General features: G+C 42.7%; 1 protein-coding gene across 3 annotated transcripts in view; it reads left to right on the top strand.

Moving 5' to 3' along the window:
* Positions 1-13,640: 13,640 nt before the first annotated feature.
* LOC129706393 (monocarboxylate transporter 2-like) overlaps positions 13,641-20,361 on the top strand; it is a 356,464-nt gene continuing 349,743 nt past the window's right edge. For all 3 annotated transcript variants that reach the window (XM_055650680.1, XM_055650677.1, XM_055650676.1), the window contains exon 1: positions 13,641-13,711. The gene's annotated coding sequence lies outside the window, so the exon portion shown is untranslated. The remainder of the gene's footprint in view (positions 13,712-20,361) is intronic.

Genomic DNA, 20,361 nt, shown 5'->3' with positions numbered 1-20,361 from the left:
TGCTGTGTTCCTATCATAAACAAAATTTCATCAATATAAAAGCATTCATGTGTAGCCAGCAGAATAAAACAGAAACAAAACTTTAAATATCGACATGCCTGCTGCAGGGCATTCAGGGCTGAGGAAGTTGATTGAAAGCTTTTCTTCAGGCAACAGCCAGCAAAATCCTTTCATATGTATCAACATAGTCAAAGCAGTGATAAGTGCGTCAATCACATTACTATCTGTTCTACAGACAAGAAGCCAAAGAAGGGGAATAAACAAATTGCTGGTATCCCAAAATCTTTGCCTTTGACACTTACTTTACACATATAAAAGATAAGCTTTCTTATCTTTATCTTTAAGATTGAAGTTGACATTTTGTAGACGTTCACTGTGGCAAGCAGCCCGCAAACATTTGAAATCATTGGATTAACATGCAACAAGTTTATGGCACCAAGTTGTTGGCTGAAAGTTTTGAACTGTAAAAAAGTTTGTTCTTCGCTGGGATTCAGATTCAGCTTAAAAGTATGGAGAAATGTAACTCTCGTAGAGCCAAGAACAGTTTGGTGGACTTGGATCCTGTAAGGGTCCTATTTTCCTTAAGGTTGATATTGCTAAAACTTTATCTGTTTTATCCGTTTATTTTTTATTTATATATAAAAAATAAATTAACTCTCATGCACTAATATCATTAATCTGAGTTTGAAAGACTAAAGACAAAATGTAACTTTCAGGCATGCAGATTTGATGCACCTTGTCATAACTTGCAAAACGGTTTCATATTTGTGGTTTTATTCATGCAGGAATGAGAGGATGAGAAAGAAAAATGCAGCTTCTTCTTCAAACACTTTTTTTTTTACCTGACAATTACTGATTACCTGTTCCTAAAAGTCACATAACCTAAGAACAACATTAACAGCCTGGAAAGTATTACATACTGGTTAGTCTTCCATGGAGATTTTCGTAGATAAATTAATGAAGGAAAAATCAGGCATGATCCCTGAGAGGAATACAGTTCTCTTTACATGATTTTCCCTTGGGCACTGTGGTTAAGTGATGCAATTATTTTTCCAAGAATAGGGGCGGCACAGTGGCGCAGCTGGTAGTGCTGCTACTTCACAGCATCAGAGATGTGTTTTGATCCTGACCTCGGGTGCTGTTTGTGTGGAGTTTGCATGTTTTCCATATGACCGCATGGGTTTCTTCTGGGTGCTCCATTTTCCTCCCACATGCCAAAGATGTGTGGGTTTGGAGGTTAATTGCCCCCTGTAAATTGCCCCTTGTGTGTAGGGACTGGATGAGAAAGTTGGACAACATAGAACTAGTGTGCAGGAAGGAACTAGAGATGCTGGTTTAAATGGAAGATATGCTTCTCTTTTCAGACCATCCAGAAAATCCAGGAAATGATGAATGACCAATCTCATCAATGGCAAAACTACCTCAAGGGCAGCAGGCAACAGATTGGTTGCAATTGTTCATCAATTTGTGGACCGGCAGTGGTGTCCACGCAAAAGATGGTGATGCTCAGAGGATAATTTACCCCTCGTATGCATGTGTTCTCAGACAAACAAAATAGAGGAGAAACTTCAGACTTCTCCTGACTCCAGATTTGATTTGGAAAGACACAAAATGCTGAAGTCACTCAACGAGTCAGGCAGCATCCCTCGAGAATTTTTTCTGAAGAAGGATCCTGACCCAAAACTCCAGCTATCCATGTTCTCCATGGATGCTGCCCAACTCACTGAGTCACTCCAGCATTCTGTGTTTTTCCTTGGGAAACCAACATCTGCAGTTCCTGAGTTCATCAGATTTGAAAGAAGCTTTCTGCTTCCCAGCCAATTTATTTGACACCACTACTGTGTAGAGCAGTTAGATCCAGTTTCAGATTTCATTCCCAAAGCCTATTTTGGTGAACATATCCATCATGTCAAAGTGCAATATTCTGTCAAAGGGTTGCTGTTAGTTCAAGCAGACAAAGCAACTGTCCAATCTCTTGTCCCACATGTAGGTGATTATATCCCTGAGAAAAGTAAAAGGATGGCACAGGCCAGAATAAAAGGGCATTTAGAAAGGAAATAAGGAGGAATTTCTTCAGTCAGAGGGTGGTGAATCTGTGTAATTTGTTGCCACAGATTACTGTGGAGGCCAAGTAAATGGGTATATTTAAAGCAAATATCTCTGCTTAGACAGGTTGTTGATTAGAAAAGGTTGCAAAGGTTACAGACAGGAGTGGGATAGCGAAGGAAAGATAGATCAGCCATGAATAAATGGCGGAGTTGATTTGATGGGCTGAATGGTCTAATTCTGCTCCTATGACTTATGAACGAAAGGATTTACGAAGTAAAAGATTTGGTTCAATTGGTGATGACTTTTTAATGGTGAAATCAGAATAAATTTCAGATATTCTCCACTCCCCCTCTTGTTTAGATGAGACTGCTGATGCCCTTGCCGATGTCATGTAATGTAATATGTCCATGCAGGTAGACAAGATGTTCTTTCCCTTTCACCCTGTAACAGTCCCTCCAATTTACCTCACGTTCATTCTCAGTAATACAGTATATTGTTTGGCTCTTATCCTTGTGTAGTCACAATTCATCAGATCATCACAGACACAGAGAATGGCTAAAACACATACACCTTGTTTGTTCCACCCTTCCCCACCACATATGACTATCACTCCCACAACACAAATCTATACATTTTGATTTACATATTTGCATTCTTTTTAAATGCAACCTTTCAACTGATGTTCTGAGCCTCGGACCTTCTTCAAAAACTTGTATTGTATCCAGCTACGTGTCACTTCTTGCTTCCTTTCCATAGAATATCGTGTCTTTAGACCTTTAGACTTTAGAGATCTTTAGGAAACACTAGTTTAGGTACACAAGCAATATTTCTTACACACAAGGGACAATTTACAATTTTTTACCTAAGCCAATTAACCTAAAAACCTGTATATCTTTGGAGTGTGTGAGGAAGCCAGGGCATCCGGAGAAAAGCCACACGGTCACGGGTAGAACATACACTCTGTACAGACAGCACCTGAGGCTCGTCTCGAACCCTGGTCTCTGGCACTGTAAGGCAGCAACTTTACCGCTGCACCACCATACTGTTTTGCATTGTGTCGTTTCTTCCATGGTGCCTTCTGGATCAATGTTTGGAGTACACTTATAAGCACACAACTTTGATATGTTCTTACACACTTCCCATTGGAATTAAGTAACTTACATGTACACTTCTGATTTTTTTTAACCCTGTTGTCACAGAATCTCTCTTAGGCCAACTTGTTTTCCTACATCACTCCACCATGGTGAGGGCCCCTACAGCTCAGCAGCTTACATAACGTCTCTGATCTCAGTGGTGAGTCTACAGTAGTGTGAGAGGTCAGACATGTGCACATCTGACTCTCAGCTCCTTCCTGATTTCTATCCTGCAGTGTGAAGGCATGGAAGTCTGGAATGTGTTGCTGTGCACTCTACACCAGCCTATGCTTCTCAAAGGACCCACCAGCTAACTGTCAACACATTTGGGACTATTAACCCATCTGTTTTTTACACCACTGCTGCCTGACCTGTTAACCTTTTCCTGCTGGCTGTTTTGAATTTACATTTTCCAGCATCGGCATGCTTTTCTTATTATTGTTTATAAATATAATCATAGATTATATTTATAAAATCATATGGAACATGGATAAAGAGAAAGGCCTCAGTCATTTCCCCAGGATAATGGAGTCTAAAACTACATGGCATAAGCAATGGTGCTGCTTTGTTATTGTCACCTATACTGATATACAGTGAAATACTTTGTTTTACATGTTATCCAGGCAAATAATTCCATATATTATTACGTCAGGTGGTACAACAAAGAAAATAAACAAAGACCAGAATATAGTGTTACTGCTACAGAGAACATTGTTAGTTATTCCAACAGTTTTAGAATTGAGGTTAAAAGGAGTAGATTGGTAGACACACAGAGTCTCTTGCCCAGAGTAGGGGAATCGCAAACCAGCGGACATAGGTTTAAGGTGAAGGAGGAAAGATTTAATTTAGAAACTGTGGGGTTACTTTTTACACAAAAGGTGGTGGATGTATGAATGAGCTGCCAGAGGTGATAATTGAGGCCGGGACCATTGCAATGTTTAAAAAAACAATAGATAGGTACATGCATAGGACAGATTTAGAGGGATAAGGGCCAAATGCAGGCAGTTGGGACTGGTGTGGATGGGACATGTTGATCAATGTGGGCAGGTTGGACCAAAGGGCCTGTTTCCACGCTGTATGATTATATGACTCGATGAGTGGATCGGTTACATTAGATGTAAGAAGATCCGTTGGGACTTGCATGCAAATAACCGTCACGCTCCAGCACTATCTTTACAGTCATGATGAGTGGGAGGCTTAAGTGGAAAAGGGGAAGATTTAAAAGGGACCTGAAGGGCAATTTGTTTTACACAGAGGGTGGTATGTATGTGGAACTCACTGCCAGAACAAGTGATAGTGGCAGGTATAGTTATGATATTTAAAATACACTTGGACAGCTACATGGATAGGAATGGAGGGGTCTGGGCCAGGCACAAGCAAGTGGAACTAGCTCAGTTATGCAATTTGGTAAGCATGGATGAGCTGAAGGGTCTCCTTCTGTGCTGAATAGCTTTATGGATTTCACTTATGGTTTGCATGTTAATTATCCCCACACATGAATTCCTCCCGAAACATGAACTCCTTTTCCTCATTCCATTAACCTCTTTATGAATTTAGTTTATTTTAGTTCGGAGATACAGCATGGAAACAGGCCCTTCGACCCACCGAGTCCTCGCCGACCTACGATCGCCCATACACTAGTTCTATCCTACACACTAGGGATAATTTACAGAAACCCAATTAACCTATACACCTGCACATCTTTGTAGTGAGGGAGGAAACCAGAGTACCTGGAGAAAACACACACGGTCACAGAAAGAGCTTACAAACTCAGTACAGATCGCACTCGAAGTCAGGATCGAACCTGTCTCTAGCGCTGTGAGGCAGCAACTTCACTGCTGTGCCATTGTGCTACCCTTGATGCCATAGCATTGTCAAGAACCATTTGATGTATTCCTTTGAGCCTTAAAAACAGAAAGCTTTCCTCTAAGTTCCTGGCCCGTATTTCCCTGTCTGCCTTTGGCAGTTTGTGACACTTAAAAAATGTTTGCGCCTCAAATGACAAAGAACAATCCAGGAACCAGCTCTCTTCCAAACTATGCTAAACCTGAATAGCCAGTATATGAAAGGTAGGCCTTTAAGGCTGACATCATCAGCATCTTATGGTTTGCATGTTAATTATCCCCACACATGAACTCCTCCATGTTCACACATTATCCCCACACATGAACTCTTCCCTTCCCTCCCGTACCACCCCCTCCCCGGGCACTTTCCGTTGCAACCGCAAGAAATGCAACACCTGTCCCTTTACCTCCCCCCTCGACTTCATTCAAGGACCCAAGCAGTCGTTTCAGGTGCGACAGAGGTTCACCTGTATCTCCTCCAACCTCATCTACTGCATCCGCTGCTCTAGATGTCAGCTGATCTACATCGGTGAGACTAAGCGGAGGTTGGGCGATCGTTTCGCCGAACACCTCCGCTCGGTCCGCAAGAACCTACCTGACCTCCCGGTGGCTCAGCACTTCAACTACCCCTCCCATTCCCAATCCGACCTCTCTGCCCTGGGTCTCCTCCATTGCCAGAGTGAGCAACACCGGAAATTGGAGGAACAGCACCTAATATTCCGCTTGGGGAGCCTGCATCCGGCGGACATGAACATTGAACTCTCCCAATTTTGTTAGGCCTTGCTGTCTCCTGCCCTTCTTTAACCCTCGAGCTGTCTCCTCCCATCCCCCAGCCCTCGGGCTCCTCCTCCTCCCTTTTTCCTTCCTTCTCCCCGCCACCCCCTATCAGTCTGAAGAAGGGTTTCGGCCGGAAACGTTACCTATCTCCTTCGCTCCATAGATGCTGCTGCACCCGCTGAGTTTCTCCAGCATTTTTGTGTATCATCAGCATCTTGCCTGGTCATATGGCCTTGCACATGTTCCATGGGAACAGTGCAGCACAAACTTCGCTATTGACAAATTCCAATGAGCGATTGGTACAATTGGCAGGGGTTTTGCAAGCAACTCCCTCCCCCTTACCCCTTTCCCCATTGCAGTTATAATTATAAACTGCTACACCACAAAAGTAGAAGCAAGGAAATGGAAATGCTAGTTTACAAAATAGACGCAAAGTGCTGGGGTAACTCAACAGGTCAGGCAGCATCGCTTGAGAACATGGATATGTGATGTTTCCATCTGCAGAAGGGTCCCGACCCAAAAAGTCACCGATCCATGTTCTCCAGATATGCTGTCTGATCCACTGAGTTACTCAAGCACTTTGAATCTTTTTTTGTAAACTAGCGCCTGCAATTTACAGACTACCACTCCGCACAGACAGCACCTGTAGTCAGGATCGTACCTGGCTCTCTGGTGCTGTGAGGCAGCAGATTGAGGTCCCCATCCGATACATTACCACAATCCATATTCTCCAGATATGCCGCCTGACCCACTGAGTTACTCCAGTGCTTTGTGGCTTTTTTAAAAAACACCACAAAAGTAATTCACTGGGATTATCTGCTAATATGGTCACGTAATTACGACTACTTTATATTTAGCAGTTAGATTACATTAAGCTTCTTAGGTTTCAAAAACCAGTCTCTTTCAAAATTTCTCTCACATTTACTTGTAAGCTTGTCTGCATCATTCCTTTGCACCTTCAGGCCCTGTTTGCTCCCTGATCTGCCCCAAATTCTGAGTTCAGGAACCCCTGTATGTTCTTGGCTGCAGTGTCCCTCCCCTCCAACCCCTTTCAAAATAAAGTGTTCAGAATTGTCTAAGTATGCATGCAATTGGGTTTATGAACCAAGTACATACAGATTTTCTTTTATTTATATTTTATATATTTTAATTAAAATATGATATTGGTGATAAAATTATGAAAACACTGAATACCCCAACTGTTTTGTTTGGAATCATACTTTTGCAATGGGTTTCATCTAGTCTAGCTGTAATTGGAGCACACCAATGTTATTATCCAATCTCTCGTAACCATTAATAACCACATTTGTTTGCTCAATACATACCAAATGACTTTTCAGACTGGGTTATTCTCTGTCTCGTCACTAGGGAGAAAAAAAAATCCTTCTTATATCCTGGCTACGTGAAGGGTGTTTGATTCAGGTTGAATTCAAATTAACGTGGGATTCCAGTGAGTTTGCTTTGGCAGCTAACTGACTGAAGCAGACCCAGAGCAAGACTATAAGGCAACTGATGCCATCAACCAACAACTAACAAGGCTCGGCTTCATACTCACTTGAACATAAACATCTTTAGAAGTGGTGTACGCAATTAATGTATCCCAACTGGTACCATTTTAACTCCAGGAATAAGTAAAGCGTACTTTCAAATTTTTTTGCAGCAGGATTTGTTTTATTAGCAATTTTGTAAACTATATATTTATTTTTAAGAGAAATAGAGGTAATGTTTGGTACTCAGCTTTAGAAAATGTTAATTATCATAATTTGTTCTGTGCCTCTTGGGTGCAAAATAGTGATGCCAAAAGAAATAGGTAATCAAAACTTTCCTTCTCCTGGCTTCTTATGAACAATGTTTTTATGTTAATTTTTTAATCCCTCTATAGGTTTCCCTCATCTGGTCCTTCACTCTTTGTCACATTCTCTAGTTTGGTTAAGTTTAGATTTTTATTGTCACGTGTACCGAAGTACATTGGAAATCTTTTTTGTTGCATGCTGTCCTGTCAGCAAAAAATATATGTTCTGCTCTTCAATCTGGTATTCTCTTTTCTTATTCATTGGGGGAAGAGCCTTCAGCAATCAGGGCCTTGCTGTTGTTAATTCCCTTCCAAACCAACACAGGGGTTAAATCAATACCCTCCAAAAAATAAGAATCATAATGGGCAATTATGCCTTTACATTCTGAAGCAAATAGCATGCCAACTCTGTGCTGCCTATCTGATTGCTGTGAAGACAATGCAAACCATGTGGTTCATTGGATGCACACCACAGGAAGGGGTCAAAATAATGAGCAGAGCCGCAGGTCAGCCTGCACTATTTCAAACCAACTTCTAACTTTGAAAGTGGGGAAGTACTTTCCAAGGTATGGTACAAATGCTAATTGGATTGTGATACTCTGGGCAATGGTGCCAAACATACCATTGTTGGCCCCAAGAGTTTTCAGTGCTATTTTGGAGGCCTTGGTGAAAATTGTAGAAAGGAAGAGTAATGCCCTATGTTTGTAGCTGGCTAGTATGACTCCCTTCAAATGCAGTGGGAGAAACTAGCTGGAATGATTGAAGACAGAAGACAAGCCCCAGTGGTGCATTACCACGGGTGTTCCAAAGAACCCACACATGCTCAGCATCATAGACTGTTTCTACTACTTGTTTCACAAACTATTCAGTGTACTAAATCCCCCAACCATTTTCTGCAAATTGCTGTACCATTGCTTTGGGAACAGCACAGTGGCGCAGCGATAAGTTGCTGCCTCACATCACCAGAGACCCGGTTTCAATCCTGACTATGGCCTCTGTCTGTACAGTGTTTGCACCGTCTCCTTGTGACCGCGTGGGATTTCCCCTTGTGTTCCGGGTTCCTTCCACATTCCAAAGATGTGTAGGTTTGCAGGTTACTTGGCTTCTGTAAATGATCCCTCGTGTGTAGAATAGATCCAGTGTATGGGTGATCGTTGGCCGGCACAGACTCAATGGGACAAAGAGATTATTTCCACACTGTACTTCAAAACTAAAATTAAACCTAAAACCAAAGCTTGCAGTGAGGTATTGAGATATGAGATCCCAGGTTTCTTTCCCCTCAACCCACCCCGAAAATCAGTCATGAGAAGGATCCCAACCCGAAACGTCACCTCATCATGTTCTCCAGAGATGATGCCTAACCTGCTGAGTTACTCCACCAATTTGTGTCCTTTTGAGTAAACCGGCATCTGCAGTTCCTTGTTTCTACATGAAATATATTAACTTACATTTGCTACAATGGGCCACCAAACCTTACCTCTACTTTTCTTATAACAACAAATGGTTATTAACAGAACACCCTACTGCAATAAAAGTAACATTCATATACATCATGTTTAAGAAGGAACTGCAGATGCTGGAAAATCAAAGGTAGACAAAAATGCTGGAGAAACTCAGCAGGTGAGGCAGCATCTATGGAGCGAAGGAAATAGTCAACGTATCGGGCCAAAATCCTTCTTCAGAGGAAGGGTTTCGGCCCGAAACATTGCCTATTTCCTTCGCTCCATGGATGCTGCCTCACCCGCTGAGATTCTCCAGCATTTTTGTCTACATACATATACATCATCTTACCTGGAAAGGTAAGCTGGGCATGTTGGCCAGCGTGGGTTAGTACGGCTGAAGTGCCTGTTTCCATGCTGTATAACTCAATAAGTGGATAATAATTAACCCTAGAGTATACCTGCTTACGGTTAAACCAATGTGCCAGTTATTTTCTCCTGTCCTTTTTCATATGCTTATAGATTAGACTGATTGATGAAAGATACAATATGGAGCAGGCTCTTCGCCCCACCATGTGAACGCTGACGATCGATCACCCATTCACACTACTTCTATGTTATTTCACTTTCTCATCCACTCCCTACATACGAGTAACAATTTACCTACAAACCAGCACATCTTTGGGAGGTGGGAGGAAACAAGAGCACCCAGTGTTAATATATGGTCACAGAGAGAAGGTACAAACATCACACAGTTAAGGTTAGCATCAATCCCATGTCTCTGGTGCTGTGAGGCAGCAGGTCCACCAGCAGCACCACAGTTACTCCACAGTGCTGGCAAATTTATTCAAACATATATTGTTATAATTGAAGTGTTAATACCTTCACCTATATAATTCTTGCACAGAACTTCATATGTTAAGTTCATTCTTAGCGAAATGGATTTTGCAGGCATATTTTTCTCTAATGCACCATACATTTCCATGTCTTGCTACTGTGTGCCTCATGGTCTTGAGAACATAGAAACAGAAAAACATAGAAAATAGGTGCAGGAGTAGGCCATTCGGCCCTTCGAGCCTGCACCGCCATTCAATATGATCATGGCTGATCATCCAATTCAGTATCCTGTTCCTGCCTTCTCTCCATACCCCCTGATCCCTTTAGCCACAAGGGCCACATCTAACTCCCTCTTAAATATAGCCAATGAACAGGCCTCAACTACTTCCTGTGGCAAAGAATTCCACAGATTCACCACTCTCTGTGTGAATTTCTTTTTTCTCATCTCGGTCCTGAAAGACTTCCCCCTTATTCTTAAACTGTGACCCCTTGTTCTGGACTTCCCCAACATCGGGAACAATCTTCTTGCATCTAGCCTGTCCAACCCCTTAAGAATTTTGTAAGTTTCTATAAGATCACCCATCAAACTTCTAAATTCCATCGAGTAGAAGCCGAGTCTATCCAGTCTTTCTTCATATGAAAGTCCTGACATCCCAGGAATCAGTCTGGTGAACCTTCTCTGTACTCCCTCTGTGGCAAGAATGTACTTCCTCAGATTTGGAGACCAAAACTGTATGCAATACTCCAGGTGTGGCCTCACCAAGGCCCCGTACATCTGCAGTAGAACCTCCATGCTCCTATACTCAAATCCTTTTGCTATGAATGCTAACATACCATTCGCTTTCTTCACTGCCTCCTGCACCTGCATGCCTACTTTCAATGACTGGTGTACCATGATACCCAGGTCTCATTGCATTTCCCCTTTTCCTAATCGGCCGCCATTCAGATAATAGTCTACTTTCCTGTTCTTGCCACCAAAGTGGATAACCTCACATTTATACACATTATACTGCATCTGCCACGCATTTTCCCATTCACCCAACCTATCCAAGTCACCGTGCAGCCTCCTAGCATTTTCCTCACAGCTAACACTGCCCCCCAGCTTCGTGTCATCTGCAAAATTGGAGATGTTGCATTCAATTCCCTCGTCCAAATCATTAATATATATTGTAAATAGCTGGGGTCCCAGCACTGAGTCTTGCGGTACCCCACTAGTCACTGCCTGCCATTCTGAACAGGATCCGTTTACTCCTACTCTTTGCTTCCTGTCTGCCAGCCAGTTCTCTATCCACATCAATACTGAACCCCCAATACCGTGTGCTTTAAGTTTGCATACTAATCTCTTATGTGGGACCTTGTCGAAAGCCTTCTGAAAGTCCAGATATAACAAATCCACTGGTTCTCCCTTATCCACTCTACTAGTTACATCTTCGAAAAATACTATAAGATTTGTCAGACATGATTTACCTTTCATAAAGCCATGCTGACTTTGTCCAATGATTTCACCACTTTCGAAATGTGCTGCTATCCCATCTTTAATAACTGACCCTACCGATGTTAGACTATCTGGTCTGTAATTCCCCATTTTCTCTCTCACTCTTTTTAAAAAGTGGGGTTACATTAGCTACCCTCCAATCCTCAGGAACTACTCCAGAATCTAAAGAGTTTTGAAAGATTATCACTAATGCATCCACTATTTCTGGGGCTACTTCCTTAAGTACTCTGGGATGCAGCCTATCTGGCCCTGGGGATTTATCAGCCTTTAATCCATTCAATTTACTTAACACCACTTCGCGACTAACTTGGATTTCACTCAATTCCTCCATCTCATTTGACCCCTGGTCCCCTGCTATTTCCGGCAGATTATTTATGTCTTCCTTAGTGAAGACAGAACCAAAGTAGTTATTCAATTGGTCTGCCACGTCCTTGTTCCCCATGATCAATTCACCTGTTTCTGACTGCAAGGGACCTACATTTGTTTTAAATAAAAACAAATCTTTTTCTCTTCACATATCTATAAAAGCTTTTGCAGTCATTTTTTATGTTCCCTGCCAGTTTTCTTTCATAATCTATTTTCCCTTTCCCAATTAAGCCCTATGTCCTCCTCTGCGGGACTCTGAATTTCTCCCAGTTCTCGATTCCCCTACTCTAGGCTAAAGTCTGTCCAATTACCTGATCTATTCCTCTCACAATTTTGTACAACTCAATAAGATCACCCCTCATCCTCCTGCGCTCCAAAGTATAGGGTCCTATCCTGCTCAACCTCTCTCTAAAGCTCAGGCCCTCGTGTCCTGGCAAAATCCTCATAATTCTTCTCTGCACCCTTTCAAACTTGACAACATCTTTCCTATAACATGGTTACCAAAACTGAACACATTGCTCTAAATGTGGCTTCACCACTTGTACTCTATGAATGCATATCATTGATAGATGTTCTCCCCAAAAGCCAGCAGGTACAATGGCGATTCTGGGACTTATCCTGTGTCATTGTTTTGATCTTTGACTGGTACTATTTTGTTTGTGGTTTTGGTTGCAAACTTGTGAATTTAGCAAGCCCGAAGAAAACAAAATTCCTTAAGCATAAAACTCAGGTTCCACATTTTTTCCGTCTGTTAATCTGTTACATAATTCCTCTTCCAAACACACCATTCATCAGCTCTATTGTGCAGAGCAAAAAAATGAACGCCAAATAGCCAGTTCTAAATTGCAAAGCTTATGATAAGTTCTGAAGAAGTGTCCTGACCTGAAATACCGCCTATCCTTTCCCTCCACAGATGTTGCCTGATTCGCTGTGTTACTCCAGCACTTTATGTTTTGCTCAAGATTTCAGCATCTACAGATCCTTGTATCCTTAACAAGCTCGTATTGCCTTTGGTTAACTGGAAACAACCATTTTACATTCTGTAATTCATGTCACCAATGAATATAATTACATCAGAGTTGTGGCGTGTTTGATTAATTCAGAATGGAAGCAGCTTTGCCTCCTCCGTGAAAAGCTCTGATCCAAATTCATTATTTTATAACATGGCCCACGAGTTCCACATATTCTGATGTGGCGGATGAGGATGGAGCTTAATCTTTGGAGCTATTTTGCAGACATTCTTAAGTTGCATCACAGCCTGGTTCGGCACCTGAACACCCGGTGCGAAGACTGCAAAAAGTGGTGAACACCGCCCAGTCCATCATGGGTAATGACCTCCCCACCATCAAAAGGATTTACAGGAGTTGCTGATTCAAAAGGACAGCCAACATCATCGGAAGTCCAAACCACCATGGCCACACACTCATTTCACTCCCGTCAATGGGAAGAAGATATAGGAGCCTGAAAACTGTAATGCCCAGGTTCAGGAACAGTTTCTTCCCTATAGCCATTAGGCTATTAAAGACTGCAAACTCTAAATAAGCTCGGCACTACATAGACAGAGGGATTGCTTTTTGTATTTCAGCACTAATATTTTGTTTGTTTTTATGTGTATGCATGTGTAAATATATATATATATAAAACTAAAACTCTCATCTTGACCACTTCCTGTCTACACTGTTAATTGATTTTAGAAAAAATGCTACCCTATATCACTGATTTTTGGCCATCTTACTCACACTCCTCCTCCGCTGCAGCAGCCCCAAGGATTTTTCCAATTGTGGAAAAAGAAAAAAGTTATGAATGTTTAAAAAATCTTGAGATCAGCTGATTGGTCATCTCGCCTGTCAATCACCATGATGAAGGTAACGCCCCTTCCGGGAGGGGCAGGAGTATAAAGCCCTGGATGCCGGACGTTAGTCAGTCACTCTGGAAGATCATGAGGGAGTGTCCACAACTGTGATTCTAAGCTGTGAACTGTGAGTCTGCAATGTACTTGCAATAAATGATTTGTTAGCTCTAAATGAAAATGCAATGAGTTGTTTGGCCTGCCCTGTGCTTGAAACTGCAATGGAAATGGAAATGGAAATGAAAACAAAATGCAATGTGTTGTTTTGCCTGCCCTGTGCTTTTGTTTTTCCTTTGCTTTGCTTGACCTGAAATGAAAGCAATTGAAAAGTATATTGTTGGCTGCCCCGCCTGCCCTGTGCTTTTGCTTTTGCTTTGCCTTTACTTTGCTTGACCTCACCTGAAATGAATACAAATGGATTGTATATTGTTGGCTGGCCCCGCCTGTTATGTGCTTTTGCATTTGCTTTGCCTTTGCTTTGCTTGATCTCACCTGAAATGAAAGCAAATGGATTGTATGTTGTTGGCTGGCCCTGCCTGCCCTGGACTTGACTTGACTTGCCTTGAAATGGATTGACTTGATGATTTGAAATGGATTGTTCTTGACTCTTGTTCATTCTGCTTTTTCTATCTTGCCGGTGAACTACATGATGTTCTTAAGTTGCATCACAGCCTGGTTTGGCAACCTGAATGCCCCGGAGCGAAGACTGCAAAAAGTGACCAGTCCATCAAGGGTGAACTACATGAGTTTAGCACATTTCTGGACATTGATCAGTGCAATGTTCCCTCCAGTCCTGCCCCTCCTCTCTTCTAGCTTTCTTTCCCCACTCCCCCCCCTCCACCACAGTCAGTCTAAAGAAGGGTCCCAACTCAAAGTCTCAGCTATCCATTTTCTCCAGAGATGCTGCTAGATCTTCTGAGCTACTCCAGTAATTTGTATCTTTTTTTTGTAAACCAGCATCTGCATTTCATTGTTCCTGTCAGTGCAGTGTTAGATGCCTTAGATACTTCTACACAAAGTGAGGACCGAGGTTTTGAAGGATGTCACCAAGTATGTATGATGGGGATGAGGGGGTGGGAATAGACTACCTTTTTCAGATATTGCCTGGGTGAGCATTTGTGCAGCCTGAGGTTGGTGTACTAATCCGTGAAGGCAAATCAAAGTTAGGAATTTCCTTTTTGGTGAGCATTTGCTAGTGGAGTGCCTCTTTAAAGATTGCTTGTATTGTTAGGTGGAGAATGCATGGTTCGTGGTTTATCCACAAGTACTGCATTCTTTCAGTCCACATATTTAAGATGCCTGCTACTAAAAACAAGACTGCTCTCCCACTTACACCCCAAATGGCGCATTGGAATTTTGCCACATTCTTTAAATTCTAATGCGTACCAGCTAGCATTAAGTTGATGATTTACCACTTCAGGTGCAAGAGGGTAGCATCGATGACGACTGTGGTGCTGGATAATCAACACAAAAGAGATGAGGTTAATTCTCACCATTAAATCCAGTGCCAGGAAAAGTTCACTAATTCTCTTTAGAGAAGGGAGCCAGTCTGATTAGAATGCAGTTCTTGTGGATAAACCATGCGCCAGTCTTACTAGTCTGGCCCAAGTCCCACACTTTGTGGCTAATTCATAATGCCATTGGGGCAACTGGAGATGGGCAATGGTGGAGCTGGAATTCAGTTTATTATTATTGCAGCTTGAATTGATCGTATGTGTGGTCCATTGTGCAGAGCCACAAACAACCTACAAAGACATTTGTGCAGCTAGCTATGTGGAATTCAGGTGATCCATTTCCAGAACCCAACTGGCCCAAATGGTTTAACAGCCACAGATTTCTTAAGAGAAAAACAACAATTAATAACATTTGAAAAGTCTGCTTGATAGCAGTTTTTGCGACACTGAGTAGAAACTCACTCGTCACCTATTATGTGCACACCTGAACCCAGTGAAATCAAATTTTCCTCTTCAGCACCTGGGTAGAAAGGTTCATCCGACTGGCTAAGAGTTATTGCTAATTTATTTACAAATGGCTGGACACTGAAATTCACCTGTTTTCAGTGTACCAAAACATTGTAAAGTACCAATATCAAATCAGAAATTTAGAAATTGCCAAAAACAAGTTTGCAATGGGATGATTCACACACAGAATGAAGCTTTAAAACAGGACATGCTTGGTTCAATTGCGCTCAATTAAGCACAGCTGCCAGCCCTTTACTCTGCAGCATTCACAGAAGGGCATCAGGCCTCAAATTGTCGTAAGTCTGCAGAAGAAAATGTTATGGGGACTAGAAAAGGCCATGATTGGAATAGGTCGACAGAAATTGTGTCCTCTACGATTGAGAATCCCTGCTGAATGGAGCAACTTGAAATAAATTTCATGCTGTGAAGCTGAGAAATGCACCAGTGAAAAAGCTGCTCTCTTGTAAACCAGGCACATACATGTGTATGTAAGTATGTACACACATATGTACACACATTAAACAAAAATTAAAACTGGGATGTAATGCTGAGGGTTAATAGGGCACTGGCCAGACCACATTTGGGGTATTGTGGGCAGTTTTTGGCCCCAGATCTGAGGAAGGGTGTGCTAGTGTTGGAGAGAGTCCACAGGAAGTTTATGAGAATGATCCAAGGAATGACTGGGTTAACATATGATGAGCATTTGATAGCACTGGGCCCATACTCGCTGGAGAAAAGGGTTACAGAGAAGCAAACAAGTAAAATCCACTTTAGTAATTCTGGTACATTAAAATTTGGGGATTTTTATTTTGATATTCATCTTTATACTTTTAAAACTGTGTGGGTGTATGGCATTTTACCGTTGAAACGTATCTTCTCGAAAACTAGACGCAAAAACGCAGAAATTTTTACAATTTCAATAGGGATTTATCTTATGAGTTCAGAAATCCACTCCTTGGTCAATAATTTCCCCAGATTTTGAACAAAATTGATCACAAACTCACTTTTTAAAAAATAAAATCGCCGCTTGAGCTGCTGACTTCACTAAAGCCCCGCGCCCAAGTATGCTCGCGCCAAGCCTCCCGCAGCTGGACTCCCACGCCCGCCCGCCCACTTATTCTAAAGGTCCCACTTGCGATTTATTTTCCTGCTTATTTAATAAAGAAACATGATTTCATGAGTATGGGGTATTTTCTAATTTATTGCCCATTTATTCACATTTCTGTGGATTGGCAGTATCTTGAGGTGCAAGAATTGATGCAAAGCTATTCCTATTATTTATGCAGATAAAATGTGCAGTTTTTAAGATCGTGAATGTACAATTTGGCATGACCTTTGAAATGTGTAGGATGGAACTGCAGATGCTGGCTTAGATAGATAGATCCTTTATTGTCATTCAGACCTTTCGGTCTGAACGAAACTATGTTGCCTGCAGTCATACACAGAATCAATAATAACAAAACATACAATAAACACCAATTAAACATCCACCACAGTGAGTTCACCAAGCACATCCTCACTGTGATGGAGGCAAAGTCTTAGTTTCCATCTCTTCCCTCCTTGTTCTCCCTCTGCGCTGAGGCGGTCGATCCAGGCCGGAGATGCCGCTCTCCAGTCCAGCGGACCTCCGTGGTGATGTCGCCGCTGCCGATAGCCGGAACGCCATCCCCGCTCCGAGACGGCCCGCCACAGCATCAGCTCCGGGCTGCCGCCCCAGCTCCAGGTCGCCGCCCCTGCTCCAGGTCCCGCAGTCTCCGCACCGGGCCGCTGCCCCAGCTCCAGGCCGATGCCCCAGCTCCAGGCCGAGCTCCAGGCCGATGCCCCAGCTCCAGGCCGATGCCCCAGCTCCAGGTCGCCGCCCCAGCTCCGGGTCCTGCAGTCTCCGCACCGGGCCGCTGCCCCATCTCCAGGCCACCGCCCCAGCTTCTGGTCCCGCAGTCGCTGCTCCAGGTCCCGCCGTCTCCGCTCCGGGCCGCTGCTCCAGCTCCAGGCCGCTGCCCCAGCTCCGGGCCCCGCAGTCTCAGCTCCGAGCCCCGCTGCATCAGCCCCAGGCCGCCGCCGAAAGCCAGAACGCCGCACCAGCAAGTCGGGCCACCACTGCTCAGCCCCGAAGATGGCCAGCCTCTCGTTGGTAAGTCCTGGCTGGCTCTGCCTCCGGAGCCTCGGGGTCAGTCGCAGGCTGGAGGCCGCCAGCTCCGCCATTAGGCCTCAGCGCAGACGGAGGCAGAGAAGGGGGATACGACATGAAAAAGTCGCATTCCCCCGAAGGAAGAGACAGAGAACATGTTCCACCCCCTCTAACACAACCCAACAAACCAAAACTTAACCAAAACAAGACAAAAAAAACAACAGAAAAAAGTAAAGACAGACGGACTGCAGGCGAGCCGCAGCTGTTAACAGCGCCGCCACTTCCGGATTACACTGAAGATAGACACAAAATGCTCTAGTAACAGGCGGCATCTCTGGAGAGAAGGAATGGGTGTTGTTTCGGCCCTTCTTCAGACAATATTTTGTGTTATAAGTAGAGAACTGGCAATCTTCAATCAGAATGTTTTGCTGATCACTCCACCTATGAACAGTAATTTTGTTTTAATGCTACTATTTTAAGGATTGTGAGAACATTTAACTGCTCCCTGGGATACAATGATGTTCATGAAAAGCAATCCAAAGAGGTAGTCTGTAAGGAGGCCTTGAAGAAAGAGTATCAAGCTCTTTGTGTCACACATGTATTTGCCTGCACACTTTGCAAATGGTCTTTGTTGGATCTTACAAATCCACAGAGGACACATGTCTTATAAATGCACATTATTTCCTATGCAATGGGGAGACTGAAGAAGGATCCTGGTCCGAAAGGTCACCTATCCATGTTCTTGAGAGATGTTTCCTGACCTGCTGAGTTACTCCAGCACTTTGTCTGCCTTTGTAAACCAGCATCTGCAGTTCCTTGTTTCCCCATAGAATAGCGCAGCACAATCAAAGGTCACAATGTCTATGCCAAACATGGTGACAAAGCCTTCTCTACCTTCAACCACCAACCCTGGCAGTACGTTCAAGGCGCTCACCAACCTCTGTATAAAAGGTTTGCCTAGCACCTCTCTTTTAAACTTTGCCCCTCTCACCTTAAAGCTATGCCCATACAACACTTCTTCCTGACGTTGGTCTGGGGTAGGTTATACAGCTACTTGACTTGTGTTACAACACGTAGACCCTGATCAACCTTACTGTTTTATTTTCAGAGACAATACATTCTGGTTAGTCCCTCTTGTCACCAATGCATCAGGGGTGCCTCTTAATTTTAACCAGTTGTCTGAACCCTTTGTCCCCCCCCCCCTCACCCCTCTCACAACTGCCGAACCTCACCTGTTCTTTTGTCCTGGGAGGATGTATTCCTCATTTTAACAATTTCCTGCCAGTCCTACTTCCTCTCTGTGGGTTTTTTTTGGTGAAACGTTTTAATCTCCAAAATGTTTTAAGGGCTTCCCCAGTGAGGAAGTTTGCCTCCACATCTATGAAATGCTCCTTGCACAGCCTCTTGCTTTTTCTTTGCTGTCCAGAATTACATCCTCTGATTGCCTTTCTGTGGAACTCGGGTATCAGTGTGAAATGTGTATACCAGCTCGTAAATCAATGGTATATAATTGGCTTTGAATTGACTTTCATTTTCGACATGATGGAAAATTGTGGTACAATACAGATATTGTGGGAAGAGCATATGGTTTATTTGCCTCTTGGGGGAAAAAAAACACAGAATAGGGCAAAAGAATCATCATCGTGTCCAATTCCAATCTAATATAGTGGTATTTGGGTAAAAATTAACGCAGATGCTGTTTTTAGGGATAATTAATGTTCATATCAAATACAAAAAAATAAAGAGAGATCTGGAGGTTTTTTGAAAAACGCACGGATCATAATTTCTACCCTATGCGTTGAAGCTTTCCTTTTGTCTACTGTGGCCATTCTCATGAATTTGTAAGAAGAAACTATTGACAATGACTGTCAGTGCTAACTGAAATAGGTTTTGGCTTGCGGATGATAATGATATAGAAAATAAGCAGGGAGAAATAGAATCTTCACAATGCATTTTTGTCAGGTTGAAGTTCTTTGAAATGACAACCTTCACATTGGTGGAATTTTCAACATTATCTTAACGTTTATTTTTAAAAGACGCAATTCGTTAGAATGCGGCCGAGCAGGAAGGGGCAGCTATTACTTTCAACAGATGTGCAATCTGTTTTTCTCATTTAGTTGGTGCCTTCATATTCTTGCAGGCTAGGTCAGCTGTATAATGAACTTCCTGTGTCAAAGATCAGCACTTCTGAAACCTTGTGGTAAATTTTTCTTTCAACACTGTTTATTTGACTAGTTAAAAATGTGCAGGATTACCATAAGCATATTGAAAGGATTATGCAAAAGAGGAAAGATTTCCCCCCCTCTTTTTTTTGTGGCCTTCTTAAAACCTTCAGACTTTGGACAATGTGTGGTACGACATTTATTATTGCAACTTAACTGATCGGGGAACAATTTTAGATGGGAGTGGGGTAATTCTCAATTATCTCTTTTAGTAGTGTTATTTAAGACTAAATTAAGAACCGCTAACTCGAGTATATAATGCTTAACTAGAAGTATTTAATGTCCAGTGGTTCATTATTCCATAATTTTACATTTTTTATCATTAAGCCACAAGACAGGTATGGACATGGTGGACTAATTTTAGTTTGTGTATGCAGCTGTGCGGCAGACAGTACATCATTCTTTCAGGAAACTATAGATGCTGGGCTTCTGGAACTTCAAATACTGTTCCTATAGCAACAGTGAAACT

Source organism: Leucoraja erinacea, chromosome 19 (assembly GCF_028641065.1).
Source record: "Leucoraja erinacea ecotype New England chromosome 19, Leri_hhj_1, whole genome shotgun sequence".
Lineage (NCBI taxonomy): Eukaryota > Metazoa > Chordata > Chondrichthyes > Rajiformes > Rajidae > Leucoraja > Leucoraja erinaceus.
Note: the sequence above shows the minus strand (reverse complement) of the source record. Positions and strands in the feature narration are given on the sequence as shown.